The sequence below is a fragment of the Cheilinus undulatus genome, unplaced genomic scaffold, assembly GCF_018320785.1.
Source record: "Cheilinus undulatus unplaced genomic scaffold, ASM1832078v1 Contig2, whole genome shotgun sequence".
In the NCBI taxonomy this organism is placed as follows: Eukaryota; Metazoa; Chordata; class Actinopteri; order Labriformes; family Labridae; genus Cheilinus; species Cheilinus undulatus.
Genome location: NW_024571687.1, coordinates 100891 through 116626, shown reverse-complemented (window position 1 = coordinate 116626; position 15736 = coordinate 100891). Strand labels below are relative to the sequence as shown.

The window sequence follows — 15736 nt, the reverse complement described above, 5'->3', positions numbered from 1 at the left end:
TTAATAGTTTATATGGTAGTATTAATAGTTTATATGGTAGTATTAATAGTCATTATGGTAGGTTTAATAGGGTTTTTTGGTAGTATGTATATTTATGGTAGTATTAATAGTTTTTATGGTGGTTATCACAGTTTTTATGGTAATTTTCACCGTCGGTTATTATCTGAGAATTTACGGTCCTCAAGGTTCACTTACCTTATGCTTTAAGGACTCCAGGGCCTGACAGTGGTCCAGCACTTTCTCTGAGGGTACACTGAACCACTTCAGCTAATGAGCTCAAAGACGCTCACCTGTGTGATGGAGCTGTGGTCTTAAATAATGACAGAGCCCACCATAAATAATTCATCAGAGACCAGGACACAGGGACCAGCTGTCAGCTCAGAGAACAAACACACCAGCTTAATGCCCAATCAGCTTTAGGGTTTGTTTTCACTGACATGAACCGTGAAAACTCTAGCAGGAAACATCATCACAGCTTAAACACCAAAGACATGATGAGGGGACTCATCAGGCCACCCCACTCTAACCTGGTTTTTACTGTAGACCATCTCAGTGAGGCTGACTAGACACTGGGTCATCCTCAGCTGATGTATACCTGGTAGAGGTATACAAGAGGGTGTGAGGACCCTGTTAAAGCCATTACTATTCTCTTGACAAGAAAGCATTATTTTAGGGGCTTTAAAATGTCCCTAACCTCACCAAACTATCTCCAAAATACAGCCTCAGTGGAAATTTTAGTATTCTAGTGCAAATCTATCACCCAGGTTCCTCACAGTGGTCCCAAACACGAGGGTAAGAGCTACATGCATGAAAATTGGTAGACATATGTATCAGGTCAAGATGAAAAAACATTTCCAGATCCCAACCTCTAGAATGTATAGGAAGCACACAACAAACTGTTTTTGGCCAAAGGTTGGCATATTTCATACTTCCCAGAGGGGATTAATCTGATTGTGAGGGTAGACCAATTCACTTCAGAATGTTTTTTCCTCAAACTAGACAGGCTGGAGATCTCTGCAGTGGTGTTTGTAGTTTGTAGTAAACCAGCGGACGATGTGACTGCTAGCACAGCAGCATCCTGGGAGAAAGAATAGATCCTCTACGCACACACACACAGGCACTGATGTGTGCACACACACACACACCCACACAGCAGCACACACACACACACACACACCCACACACACACACACAAATCATGGCTGAACACTCAAGCGTAAGCTCTCTGTCTTAGAAATATAAGCATTACTTGTCTCTCCTCTAGATAAAGGACGAAAAAGTACAGTACAGTAAACTTTCCCACCGCCAAGAACCGTTATTCCAGCCTTACAAAGTACTGAGTTTAAGACACGCTAAAGCTAAACTAGTTTCCAGAGAGCTACTCATTCATCAACATGACCCTAACAGACTACCGTATCAGACTCTAAACTCACATTAGATCTGAGCTTACAGCTCTGTTATCACCATCACAGTTCAATCATAACACATGACCCTAACAGTCTACATTTTTAGAGACTCTAAACAGCCTCTACCTTAGAGTTAAACCATGGTACAAGCCCCAGTAGAACAGGGGTTCTCAACCTTTCCAGCCTGTGACCCCCAAAATAAAGCCGGCAGTGACCGGGGACCCTCACTGTACCTGAAGGTGGTTGAACACAGCCATGAACACTCTAGAATAGTCATGTGCAGACAAGGCCGTCCGTAAAGGGGGATAAATGGGAGAGCTTTCCAGTGCCCAGCCAAACTGGGAACTCATGGAGGTAAGCTAAACTGTGGTCCATTGTAAAGCTAAGCTGTGATATCCATTTATCATATTAAAATGTTTTTAAAATGGCTACAACGGGTTAATAATGGCAAAAATGGTGGAAAAGGTGGTGAAATTGAATGTTAAAAGTAGAAGAAATGGTTTAGAAGTGGTAAAAATTAGAGACAAAATCACAAAAGGAAGGCCAAAATGGCTTCAAGTGGCAAAAAATGGTGTAAACAGTGGTAAAAATGTGGCTAAAAACATGGATTCTCAACACTGTAACTCCTCAAAGTTTGCTCAATCTAAAAAATTCCAACGCTGACAGAGAGCTGAGAATCTGTGCTTTCCGGCAATATAATGATGTGTGGTATATATGTAACGGTATTGTTGAACAGCACCGTGAAAATGGCAGCTTTGGCAGAAGACAAGTGAGAAAGGAGAGTGGAGGAAAAGAGTGAAAGGAGAGTGAGCGAGAGTGGTGATTGGTTTTCTAAGATAGCGTTAGATAGTGGCATTTGTGCGTGTCTGTCATGTGCAATAACAATATGTCACTGAGAATGCTGAGAATGCATTTTTCCACCTTTATCTGCACTAATTGTGGTCTATGTATATGGTTATCTTTTGCACTGTGTTCTGCACATCCAGAGTCCCAGACTCAAAAATGACTGCTGATTGTTCTAAACATGTATAGGTTCACATTTCAAATGTCAAATCAAAACTTCATGAGCAATAACAATATTTCTTCTCATAAAAGCCATGAAAAACAAATCTGTTTTTGTGTTTTTCTTCTTTGAACTGCCGACAATTCCATATAATGTGCAATAATCATTAACCAGATGTTGAAAAGTCAAGTTCAAGTACTCCTGGGAAAAGGGAGCAAAGCTCTCAGACTTAGGGCATTTCCTGACTATTTTACAGCCAGAATAACTAAATATGTCCAAATCACCATTTTAAGCGTCAGTACGTAGAGGGTTAAACTAGCAAAAATGGGAACATCAAATGGTGAAACGGGGTTAAAAGGGAAAAACTGAGTGTATAAAGTGGTTAAAAGGGGTTAATAGTAGCAATAATGGGTCAACAGAGACAATATCAAACTTAAGTTATAAGAACTGGTTTAGAAGTGGCAAAAACAGGCAGAAAATATTGGTGGAAAGGGTTTAAAACTGACAAAAATAGGTGTTAAATGTAAAAATGTATTAAAATTGGTGGGAAAAAAGGATGAAAAGGGGTAAAAAAAACATTGGACAAAGTTGGTGTAAAGTGGCAACAGTGTCATTTTAAAAATATTCTTAGTGTTTTTATAGGGAAAACTGGAGACCCCCTCCAGTCTCACGAACCTGAAGGTTGAGAACCACTGCTGTAGAAGACAGAAGTCAGGACCATACCACCCTCATTTAGAGAAGAACTGCATTACCCACAACCCTACAGTGATGCCTCTGATTGGTGGAAGCAGCTGTTACCGTGGGACGTTTACTGTGACCAGCTGTTGATGACGACTATACCAACAACAGTCCCTATGAAAGTATTGGTTATTGATTTATAAAATCAGTGAAAGAGTGAAACATCCAAGGGGGTCAGTACTTTTCACTGGAACTACAGCAAAGGATTGTGGGATGTGAAGTTCCCTGACAAAAAGGCTGGGTAGAGTCCCTGCCATTGTCTTCCTCTGTTATCCTCTCTCTAACATTTAAATCCTTCTGATGTATTCCACATGAGCCATGCTGTTATTTTCTCTTTATTCATGCTTTCTCCAGCGTGTCTGTTTCTCACTGCTCCTATGAAGAGAGGATGTCTATGACTGAATATATCAGATTTAATCTGATCCATGCTTCTGAGATTAGACAGGACTATTTTAGGGACAGTGACGCACCGCTGCAGCAGAGGTTGATGATCTTCATCCTGCTGTTATGTCTGCAGGGTCACCATCATCATCATCACCATGCTAGTCTTCATCATTTTAACTGTGACCATGTTAAACAGTGCTGAGGCCGTCCTCTACACTCCTCCCTTCTCCTTGTTTAGGGAAGAGGCGTGCTCTGCAGTGCTGTTTCTGAGCGCGCTCAGTTCTGCACGTGTGAGGCTATAAAATGACTGAGGGTCGGGGGGGGGGAGGCACGATTGGGGGAGGGGAAGAGAAGGGGGAGGGGATTATATGTGCGTCATTATACCCGGAGAGAGAGAGAAAGAGGGCAGGGCGATCAAAGAGAGACAGCTGTGGAGCAGAGACCGGCCTCCTTTTCTTCAGATTCAGGTTAGAAATACTCAGTCCTGTTTGAGATCCTCATCAGGAACCGGTCTACAGAATCCACCTCCTCCACTAGAGGAGAACCCAGATTATCAGACACCTCCTCCACTAGAGGAGAACCCAGATTATCAGACACCTCCTCCACTAGAGGAGAACCCAGATTATCAGACACCTCCTCCACTAGAGGAGAACCCAGATTATAAGACACCTCCTCCACTAGAGGAGAACCCAGATTATCAGACACCTCCTCCACTAGAGGAGAACCCAGATTATCAGACACCTCCTCCACTAGAGGAGAACCCAGATTATCAGACACCTCCTCCACTAGAGGAGAACCCAGATTATCAGACACCTCCTCCACTAGAGGAGAACCCAGATTATCAGACACCTCCTCCGCTAGAGGAGAACCCAGATTATCCAGACGTATGATGACATCATCTTCCTACATTAATTGAAACTTAAAGAATGACATCATCAAAGCCAGATGATGAAATGCTGGTGAAGCTGGGGATGTTGGGGGATTTTTCTATAGTAGAGGATAGTTGGCAACTTTTGGAAACGTGGGTGAAACTGGTGTTTTCAGAAAGTATCAACCAGCAGACAGTCAACCTAAGCTAAAGATGATTCAGGATTATCAGTGTATATGTGGATATCAACATGATGTTAATGTGAGGAGTTAACGACTGATGGTCAATCAGCTGATCAATTAAGGGCTGTTCCAGTCTGTCTGATGTGTTAAATGTCTGATTATAAATCAGTGTTCTCCTCTAAATGCTGACTCATCTATCTCTGTCTATTCATCACCACAGTACAAACATGCATTCCCCTCCCCCTCCCCCTCCCCCAGCCTCTCCTGCACCTATATTCATTCTTCAGCCTCCCCCCTCAAGACCATCCCCCTCCTCCATAAATCTCCCCCTGTCCTCCCCCCACCCTGACTCTGCACTGCAGCACCTCCAGCCTCATTAATCTGCCCAAGGACTCAGACCTCAGCATGTCTCTGTGTCCCTGAACAGTCTCTGGAGGACTCAGACCTCAGCGTGTCTCTGTGTCCCTGAACAGTCTCTGGAGGACTCAGACCTCAGCGTGTCCCTGTGTCCCTCTGTCTCTGAGTCTCAGTGGGTCTCTGTCTGTCCCTCTGTCTCTGAGTCTCAGTGGGTCTCTGTCTGTCCCTCTGTGTCTGAGTCTCAGTGGGTCTCTGTCTGTCCCTCTGTGTCTGAGTCTCAGTGGGTCTCTGTCTGTCCATCTGTGTCTGAGTCTCAGTGGGTCTCTGTCTGTCCCTCTGTCTCTGAGTCTCAGTGGGTCTCTGTCTGTCCCTCTGTCTCTGAGTCTCAGTGGGTCTCTGTCTGTCCCTCTTTGTCTGAGTCTCAGTGGGTCTCTGTCTGTCCCTCTGTCTCTGAGTCTCAGTGGGTCTCTGTCTGTCCCTCTGTCTCTGAGTCTCAGTGGGTCTCTGTCTGTCCCTCTCTGTCTGAGTCTCAGTGGGTCTCTGTCTGTCCCTCTGTGTCTGAGTCTCAGTGGGTCTCTGTCTGTCCCTCTGTCTCTGAGTCTCAGTGGGTCTCTGTCTGTCCCTCTGTCTCTGAGTCTCAGTGGGTCTCTGGCTGTCCCTCTGTGTCTGAGTCTCGGTGGGTCTCTGTCTCTCCCTCTGTGTCTGAGTCTCAGTGGGTCTCTGTCTGTCCCTCTGTGTCTGAGTCTCAGTGGGTCTCTGTCTGTCCCTCTGTCTCTGAGTCTCAGTGGGTCTCTGTCTGTCCCTCTGTCTCTGAGTCTCAGTGGGTCTCTGTCTGTCCCTCTTTGTCTGAGTCTCAGTGGGTCTCTGTCTGTCCCTCTCTGTCTGAGTCTCAGTGGGTCTCTGTCTGTCCCTCTGTGTCTGAGTCTCAGTGGGTCTCTGTCTGTCCCTCTGTCTCTGAGTCTCAGTGGGTCTCTGTCTGTCCCTCTGTGTCTGAGTTTTAGTGGGTCTTTGTCTGTCCCTCTGTCTCTGAGTCTCAGTGGGTCTCTGTCTGTCCCTCTGTCTCTGAGTCTCAGTGGGTCTCTGTCTGTCCCTCTGTGTCTGAGTCTTAGTGGGTCTCTGTCTGTCCCTCTGTCTCTGAGTCTCAATGGGTCTCTGTCTGTCCCTCTTTGTCTGAGTCTCAGTGGGTCTCTGTCTGTCCCTCTGTCTCTGAGTCTCAGTGGGTCTCTGTCTGTCCCTCTGTCTCTGAGTCTCAGTGGGTCTCTGTCTGTCCCTCTGTGTCTGAGTCTCAGTGGGCCTCTGTCTGTCCCTCTGTGTCTGAGTCTCAGTGGGTCTCTGTCTGTCCCTCTGTCTCTGAGTCTCAGTGGGTCTCTGTCTGTCCCTCTGTGTCTGAGTCTTAGTGGGTCTCTGTCTGTCCCTCTGTCTCTGAGTCTCAGTGAGTCTCTGTCCGTCCCTCTGTCTCTGAGTCTCAGTGGGTCTCTGTCTGTCCCTCTGTGTCTGAGTCTTAGTGGGTCTCTGTCCGTCCCTCTGTCTCTGAGTCTCAATGGGTCTCTGTCTGTCCCTCTGTCTCTGAGTCTCAGTGGGTCTCTGTCTGTCCCTCTTTGTCTGAGTCTCAGTGGGTCTCTGTCTGTCCCTCTGTGTCTGAGTCTCAGTGGGTCTCTGTCTGTCCCTCTGTGTCTGAGTCTCAGTGGGTCTCTGTCTGTCCCTCTGTCTCTGAGTCTCAGTGGGTCTCTGTCTGTCCCTCTTTGTCTGAGTCTCAGTGGGTCTCTGTCTGTCCCTCTGTGTCTGAGTCTCAGTGGGTCTCTGTCTGTCCCTCTTTGTCTGAGTCTCAGTGGGTCTCTGTCTGTCCCTCTGTGTCTGAGTCTCAGTGGGTCTCTGTCTGTCCCTCTGTGTCTGAGTCTCAGTGGGTCTCTGTCTGTCCCTCTGTCTCTGAGTCTCAGTGGGTCTCTGTCTGTCCCTCTGTCTCTGAGTCTCAGTGGGTCTCTGTCTGTCCCTCTGTGTCTGAGTCTCAGTGGGTCTCTGTCTGTCCCTCTGTGTCTGAGTCTCAGTGGGTCTCTGTCTGTCCCTCTGTCTCTGAGTCTCAGTGGGTCTCTGTCTGTCCCTCTGTGTCTGAGTCTCAGTGGGTCTCTGTCTGTCCCTCTGTCTCTGAGTCTCAGTGGGTCTCTGTCTCTTTGGTTTAACCTCAGATTTTTTACCAGAAAAGCAGGATAATCTAATCTTGCAAAGCAGATGGATACACCCGTTTCCTTGTTTCTCACTGGTGAATCCATCTTGCAAAGCTCCCGTCTGAACAGTTTGGGCCCGGTTAGAAAGTGACAGGACCAATCAGCAACGAGGGGCAGTACTTTTTGGCTTGGCGGAGTCCTGACATTAGCAAGCAGCAACAAGAGGCCGGTGCAGTGAAAGCACCAGTTTTATCAGAACTTGACGACATTTCTTTGTTAAAGAAGAACAAAGAACAGCAGTGAGTTGATTTCTTTTCAGAAACCACAAAAGTCATGTACCGACATGTCCACAGTCGCCATGGCTCTCGTTATGCAGTTCTATATAGCAGTGGTTCTCAAACTTTTCTTGCCAAAGACACACCAAAAATCAAGCTGAAGTTTCAAGGCACACCATTTTCATGTCCTTGCTAAATAGCCTCTTTTACATATGTCGCAATATGTCTCAACATTATGCCCCAACGTGTCCCAACGTGAGCGAGTGCCAGCTACAAAATCAGTTTGGCTACAGAGTTTCCTTTTGTAGTATCCCAATAGCCTGAGAGCGATGGACTGCAATACAGCTCAATGGTGTGAGGTTTATCCACAGAGTTCCTGTTCCTGTTTTCCTCTCTGTTGCTTGCATCGAGATGGACAAGTACAAAAGGAAGAGGTAGCACGGGGATGACAAGGAACCAGGAGTGTCCTACCAGAAGATATTCTTAATTTTCTTCTTGCTATCTTGTTTTACAAAGTGGAGATTGTGATGAATGTGTATTCTCCATTTCCTTTTATGCCATTTTATGATCTGACTTTTGCTAACATGGAGACAAACCTACGTGGCTCACAGCCATTAGAGGCTAGTCAATACTAGGTGCCATACCTCAGACTCTCCATTTTCTAAGTAAAGCATAAAATATCAAATTTTTACATGTGGAAAACAGTCCATTTACAGGGCAGAGAATTGCATATTTAACAGGTAACAGACAGTGATCATGCGATGTTGCTTGATGCAATGTAGTCTCTCATGCAGTATAGACATGGGTTATAGTAGTTTTAGTTGCTGCATAGTTGTAGTAATAATGTATCCAATCACCCTCCAAGTTTTTTTAAAGGCTCTGCCCTTTCCCAAATGCTGTCTATGGGAGGTTTTCCAGGTGGATGTATGAAACAAATACATCTGGCATGCCAGGTTAAGGATCATGGTCTTGATCATTGATCTGTTTTCTTTAACCCCAAACAGGTCAGACCTGTCCTGTTGTATTTTTGATATTTAATGATTATATTGAAATGTAAATATTAATCTAATTTTCAATCAGAGCTGCTCTAATGAACTGATGTTAAATCATTAATATCCAATAATCAGTCCTCTCTCTCTCTCCTCCACTCTGAACCCTCTTCTCTTCATCAGTGTCTGAGTGTCCCAGTTAGGGATGAAGGCCCCGTGGAGTCCAGATGGTCGGCCAAATGGAGTGTTTTCACACCCATCTAGAGAGGAGAGCCACGTCCCAGAATGCACTGCAGCTAAGTCTGATACTGTGTATAGATAAGAATATAAAGGCACTTATACCTGGCTCCAGGTAAGCAGAGAGGGGCATAGACGAGGCTCTCTCTTTGCCTCTGTTAGAACCTTAAGGACTGTCTCAGTGATGAGGAGACAGAGAGATATCTGAGTCTGTTCTCCATTTATAACTCACAGAATAATCACTAGAAACTAAGTATAATTTCTCATTAATAAAGTCAGAGAACACCATCAGTGGCCTGTCATCAGTCATCTGGGACATCAGTGAGGGACAGATGGGGACATCAGTGAGGGACAGAGAGGGACATCAGTGAGGGATGAAGAGGGACATCAGTGAGGGACAAAGAGGGACATCAGTGTAGGAAAGACAGGGACATCAGTGAGGGACAGAGAGGGACATCAGTGAGGGATGGAGAGGGACATCAGTGAGGGACAAAGAGGGACATCAGTGAGGGACAGAGAGGGACATCAGTGAAGGACACTCTTAGACATCAGTGAGGGACAGACAGGGACATCAGTGAAGGACACTCTTAGACATCAGTGAGGGACAGACAGGGACATCAGTGAGAGACAGACAGGAACATCAGTGAGAGACAGACAGGAACATCAGTGAGGGACAGACGGGGACATCAGTGAGGGACAGATGGGGACATCAGTGTAGGAAAGACAGGGTCATCAGTGAGGGACAGAGAGGGACATCAGTGTAGGAAAGGCAGGGACATCAGTGAGGGACAGACGGGGACATCAAGGAAGGACAGACAGGGACATCAGTGAAGGACACTCTTAGACATCAGTGAGGGACAGACAGGGACATCAGTGAGAGACAGACAGGAACATCAGTGAGGGACAGACGGGGACATCAGTGAGGGACAGACAGGGACATCAGTGAGGGACACTCTTAGACATCAGTGAGGGACAGACAGGGACATCAGTGAGAGACAGACAGGAACATCAGTGAGGGACAGATGGGGACATCAGTGTAGGAAAGACAGGGTCATCAGTGAGGGACAGAGAGGGACATCAGTGTAGGAAAGACATGGACATCAGTGAGGGACAGACGGGGACATCAGTGAGGGATGGAGAGGGACATCAGTGAAGGACAGAGAGGGACATCAGTGTAGGAAAGACAGGGACATCAGTGAGGGACAGATTAGGACATCAGTGAAGGACACTCTTAGACATCAGTGAGGGACAGAGAGGGGCATAGACGAGGCTCAGATGGGGACATCAGTGTAGGACACTCTTAGACATCAGTGAGGGACAGATGGGGACATCAGTGTAGGAAAGACAGGGACATCAGTGTAGGAAAGACAGGGACATCAGTGAGGGACAGATGGGGACATCAGTGAGGGACAGACAATATAGGAAAGACAGGGACATCAGTGAGGGACAGAGAGAGACATCAGTGAGGGACAGACAGGGACATCAGTGAAGGAGGGACAGGAAAATCAGTTAGGGACAGACAGGGACATCAGCGAGGGACAGACAGGGACATCAGTGAAGGACAGACAGGGACATCAGTGAGAGACAGACGGGGATATCAATGAGGGACAGAGTGAGGGACAGACAGTGTAGGAAAGACGGGGACATTAGTAAGGGACAGACAGGGACATCAGTGAGGGACAGAGAGGGACATCATTGAAGGAAAGACAGGGACATCAGTGATGGACAAACAGGAACAGCAGTGAGGGACAGACAGGGACATCAGTGAAGGACAGACAGGGACATGAGTGAGAGACAGACAGGGACATCAGGGAAGGACAGACAGGGACATCAGTGAAGGACAGACAGGGACATCAGGGAAGGACAGACAGGGACATCAGTGAAGGACAGACAGGGACATCAGTGAAGGACAGAGAGGGACCTCACTGAAGGACAGACAGGGACATCAGTAAGGGAGAGACAGGGACATCAGGGAAGGACAGACAGGGACATCAGTGAAGGACAGACAGGGACATCAGTGAGGGACAGACAGGGACATCAGTGAAGTGCAGACAGGGACATCAGTGAGGGACAGACAGGGACATCAGTGTAGGAAAGACAGGGACATCAGTGAGGGACAGACAGGGACATCAGTGAGGGGCAGACAGGGACATCAGTGAGAGACAGACAGGGACATCAGTGAGGGACAGATGGGGACATCAGTGAGGGGCAGACAGAGACCTCAGTGAAGGACGGACAGGGACATCAGTGAGGGACAGAGAGGGACATCAGTGAGGGACAGACAAGGACATCAGTGAAGGAAAGACAGGGACATCAGTGAGGGCAAGACTGAGAAACCACCTCAGACAGAGTTCCTGACTCTTTAATCAGGATTTATACATTTTCTGAATCCTGTTTCACCACACTGATTTCCTCTGTTATCAAATATCTTGCTTTATTATGTAGACATGGAGGGCCTTCAGTTGGTCATTCCACGGTTTTTTTGAGGGTATTTAAGGGTATTTTTGGGTCTTTGGGGGGTATTTTGGCAGTCAATTTTCAAGGTTTTTTTGAAAGTATATTTGCGGTTTCTTTGTGTGTTTTTAGGGTCTTTTTAGAATGGTATTTTTTCACTCATGTCTGTATAATAAATTTGGGCCAAAAGTCATAATTACCTTTTGCCTAATGATAAAACCACCAATGACAATATGGCTCATCAGGCATCTCTGTTTTTTTTATTTTTTGGATCTCATATCATTGAAATAACCCATTCTGGATCATTTTAAAACATCAGATATAACAATACAGAAATAACATGAACATCTTAGAGCCTCATAAATCTGCCAACAGTCAGATAAAAACACAACCAGTCCTCCATGTCAGACTCTGATGTCTGGATGAATTCATGATTATTTCCTGATATCTGGATGAAGTCCTAGTAAACACAGACCTCCATATCTGAGTATCGTCCTCATCTAGACCTCTTTAGTATGAGTTATTTATATCAGACACTTTGAGATCCTCATGGTCCCCACAGGTTGAACCCCATGTCAGCAGATGTGGTCCTCCATCGGCCACAAACTTCATCACCTCCATCAACTCCATCATCTCCATCATCTCCATCACCTCCATCACCTTCATGTCCTCCATCATCTCCAACACCTCCATTACCTCTATCATCTCCATCACCTTCATCACCTTAATCTGCTTCATAAATTCCATCACCTTCATCACATCCATTACCACAAGCACCTTCATCAACTCCAACAACTCCATCACTTCCATAAGTCCCTCTCTAACCATGACAACGATAGGTGTTCAGAGTGAAAAATGACTGTCTCTTGTGAGTTGATGGTAACTGTGCCTCAGTCTATGAAACGGCATCTCTGTAGGGGAATGACTGACCCTCTGCCTCTCCTTGTTGATCATCTGGTTCTGTCAACAGTAACTAACAGCTATGCCCAGTCAGAGTGAATAATACGTGTTGTGAGTTGGTGGTTACTGCGCCTCAGTCTGTCTATGAAACAGTATCTCAGTAGGAGAATGACTGACCCTCTGCCTCTCCTTGTTGATGCGCTGGTTCGGTCAACAGTAACTAAATGATATGCCCAGTCAGAGTGAATAATACGTGTTGTGAGTTGGTGGTTACTGCGCCTCAGTCTGTCTATGAAACAGTATCTCTGTAGGAGAAGGACTGACCCTCGGCCTCTTCTTGTTGATGCGCTGGTTCTATCAAGAGTCACTAACAGCTATGCCCAGTCAGAGTGAATATTGAGTGTTGTGAGATGGTGGTAACTGCGCCTCAGTCTGCCCAATAAACATCATGTCTGTAGGAGGATTGACCCTCTGCCTCTCGGACATGATCCTCTGGTTTTATTGCCACGTGTTCTTATCTGACTTCATGTTGCTCTCATTAATCAGAGTATTGATCAGATCTGAATCATGTGATGGAGCTGCAGAGATGAAAAATTGATTAATGAGTTGACTAATCAGTTGATTGATCAGCAGAAAATGAGAATCAGGAGAGCAGAGAGAATGAGATATCTCAGTTTAAAGTTATATCTGATGATGATTTTTTAATCCACAAATAAAGCTGACAAACTGACCACACTGTTCAAACTACAAACACCTTTTGTACTTTGCAGATACTAATGTGTTTGTGTGCAATCCTTTAACAGCCTCAGCCACACTGCAGAGGAGAATGTTCAACATGTGTTGAGTGTTTGATAAAAATGTATGTTCAGGTAATTCAATGTTGTCGATTCAAAGCTGTCAACCTGTCTGTCCACCTGTCTGTTCACCCGTCTGTCCACCTGTCTGTTCACCTGTCTGTCCACCTGTCTGTTCACCTGTCTGTTCACCTGTCTGTCCACCCGTCAAACCTGTCTGTCCACCTGTCTGTCCACCTGTCTGTTCACCTGTCTGTCCACCTGTCTGTCCACCTGTCTGTCCACCCGTCTGTTCACCTGTCTGTCCACCTGTCTGTCCACCTGTCTGTCCACCTGTCTGTCCACCCGTCTGTTCACCTGTCTGTCCACCTGTCTGTCCACCTGTCTGTCCACCCGTCTGTTCACCTGTCTGTCCACCTGTCTGTCAACCTGTCTGTCCACCCGTCTGTTCACCTGTCTGTTCACCTGTCTGTCCACCTGTCTGTTCACCCGTCCACCTGTCAGTTCACCTGTCTGTTCACCTGTCTGTTCACCTGTCTGTTCACCCGTCCACCTGTCAGTTCACCTGTCTGTTCACCTGTCTGTTCACCTGTCTGTCCACCTGTCTGTTCACCTGTCTGTCCACCTGTCTGTTCACCCGTCCACCTGTCTGTTCACCTGTCAGTTCACCTGTCTGTCCACCTGTCTGTTCACCTGTCTGTCCACCTGTCTGTTCACCTGTCCACCTGTCAGTTCACCTGTCAGTTCACCTGTCTGTTCACCTGTCTGTTCACCTGTCAGTTCACCTGTCTGTCCACCTGTCTGTTCACCTGTCTGTCCACCCGTCCACCTGTCTGTCCACCTGTCTGTCCACCTGTCTGTCCACCCGTCCACCTGTCTGTTCACCTGTCTGTCCACCTGTCTGTCCACCCGTCCACCTGTCTGTTCACCTGTCAGTTCACCTGTCTGTTCACCTGTCTGTTCACCTGTCTGTCCACCTGTCTGTCCACCCGTCCACCTGTCTGTTCACCTGTCTGTTCACCTGTCTGTCCACCCGTCAAACCTGTCTGTCCACCTGTCTGTCCACCTGTCTGTCCACCTGTCTGTCCACCCGTCTGTTCACCTGTCTGTCCACCTGTCTGTCCACCTGTCTGTCCACCCGTCTGTTCACCTGTCTGTCCACCTGTCTGTCAACCTGTCTGTCCACCCGTCTGTTCACCTGTCTGTTCACCTGTCTGTCCACCTGTCTGTTCACCTGTCTGTTCACCTGTCTGTCCACCCGTCAACCTGTCTGTCCACCCGTCTGTTCACCTGTCTGTCCACCTGTCTGTCCACCTGTCTGTCCACCTGTCTGTCCACCCGTCTGTTCACCTGTCTGTCCACCTGTCTGTCCACCTGTCTGTCCACCTGTCTGTCCACCCGTCTGTTCACCTGTCTGTCCACCTGTCTGTCAACCTGTCTGTCCACCTGTCTGTCCACCTGTCTGTCCACCCGTCTGTCCACCTGTCTGTCCACCCGTCCGTTCACCTGTCTGTCCACCTGTCTGTCCACCCGTCTGTTCACCTGTCTGTCCACCTGTCTGTCCACCTGTCTGTCTACCTGTCTGTCCACCCGTCTACCTGTCTGTCCACCTGTCTGTCCACCCGTCAACCTGTCTGTCAACCTGTCTGTCCACCCGTCAACCTGTCTGTCCACCTGTCTGTCCACCTGTCTGTCCACCCGTCTGTCCACCTGTCTGTTCACTCGTCTACCTGTCTGTTCACCTGTCTGTCCACCTGTCTGTCCACCTGTCTGTTCACCTGTCTGTCCACCTGTCTGTTCACCCGTCCACCTGTCAGTTCACCTGTCAGTTCACCTGTCTGTTCACCTGTCTGTCCACCTGTCTGTTCACCTGTCTGTCCACCTGTCTGTTCACCTGTCCACCTGTCAGTTCACCTGTCAGTTCACCTGTCTGTTCACCTGTCTGTTCACCTGTCAGTTCACCTGTCTGTCCACCTGTCTGTTCACCTGTCTGTCCACCCGTCCACCTGTCTGTTCACCTGTCTGTCCACCTGTCTGTCCACCCGTCTACCTGTCTGTTCACCTGTCTGTCCACCTGTCTGTCCACCCGTCCACCTGTCTGTTCACCTGTCAGTTCACCTGTCTGTTCACCTGTCTGTTCACCTGTCTGTCCACCTGTCTGTCCACCCGTCCACCTGTCTGTTCACCTGTCTGTTCACCTGTCTGTCCACCTGTCTGTCCACCCGTCCACCTGTCTGTTCACCTGTCTGTCCACCTGTCTGTCCACCTGTCTCTGTGTGTCCATATATGGGTGTATGTGTAAAATGTGTTTCAGTGTCAGTGAAAATGTCTGATGCGCTCTCTCTCTCTCTCTCTCTCTCTCTCTCTCTCTCTCTCTCTGTGACGTCATCAAAGCTCCAGCAGCTCGAGCCCGTCAGACACAGCTGAATAATCTCACGCGCTCACATTAATCTGTTACATCATCAGCGCATTCAGCCAACACCATCATCTCCATCACTAGCATCCTCATCACCCTCACTACCATGGTCATCCTCCTCATCCTCACCCCCGGAGGAAGGCCTCCTCCGGTTCTCACCAGCCGCTCTTTCATCGCTCTCCGTATCCGCTCCGCAGCGCTCTGCAGCGGGGCTGACTGACCAGCTGTGTCCGTTCTGCAGCGCTCCGCGGCGGGGCTTACCGTGGGTTGTCGGCCCGTGGAGGAGGGGGTCCTGGTGCCCGTAGAGGAGGGGGTCCTGGTGCCCGTGGAGGAGGGGGGGTCCTGCTCTGCCCGCTGCTCTGCGGATGTAGAGACACGGAGACCAGGAGAGAGGATCCGGTGATGAATGAACCGGGATCTGATCCGCTCGAGGCGCCGCACGAACCACAAGCCCCGCCTCTCCCATTGCTGACGTCACACGTCCATACTGGACTCACTGGAGCAGCTCAGCATCACCGCAGCCCCCCTCCGCCCTCCACCCCCTTCCGTGGATTTCTGAGTGTCCGTGATG

General features: G+C 47.9%; 1 protein-coding gene across 1 annotated transcript in view; it reads right to left on the bottom strand.

Annotated features, from left to right (window-relative positions):
- nat16 (N-acetyltransferase 16) overlaps positions 1–15515 on the bottom strand; it is a 47403-nt gene extending 31888 nt beyond the window's left edge. The window contains exon 1 of the mRNA XM_041782467.1: positions 15427–15515. The gene's annotated coding sequence lies outside the window, so the exon portion shown is untranslated. The remainder of the gene's footprint in view (positions 1–15426) is intronic.
- Positions 15516–15736: the final 221 nt, after the last annotated feature.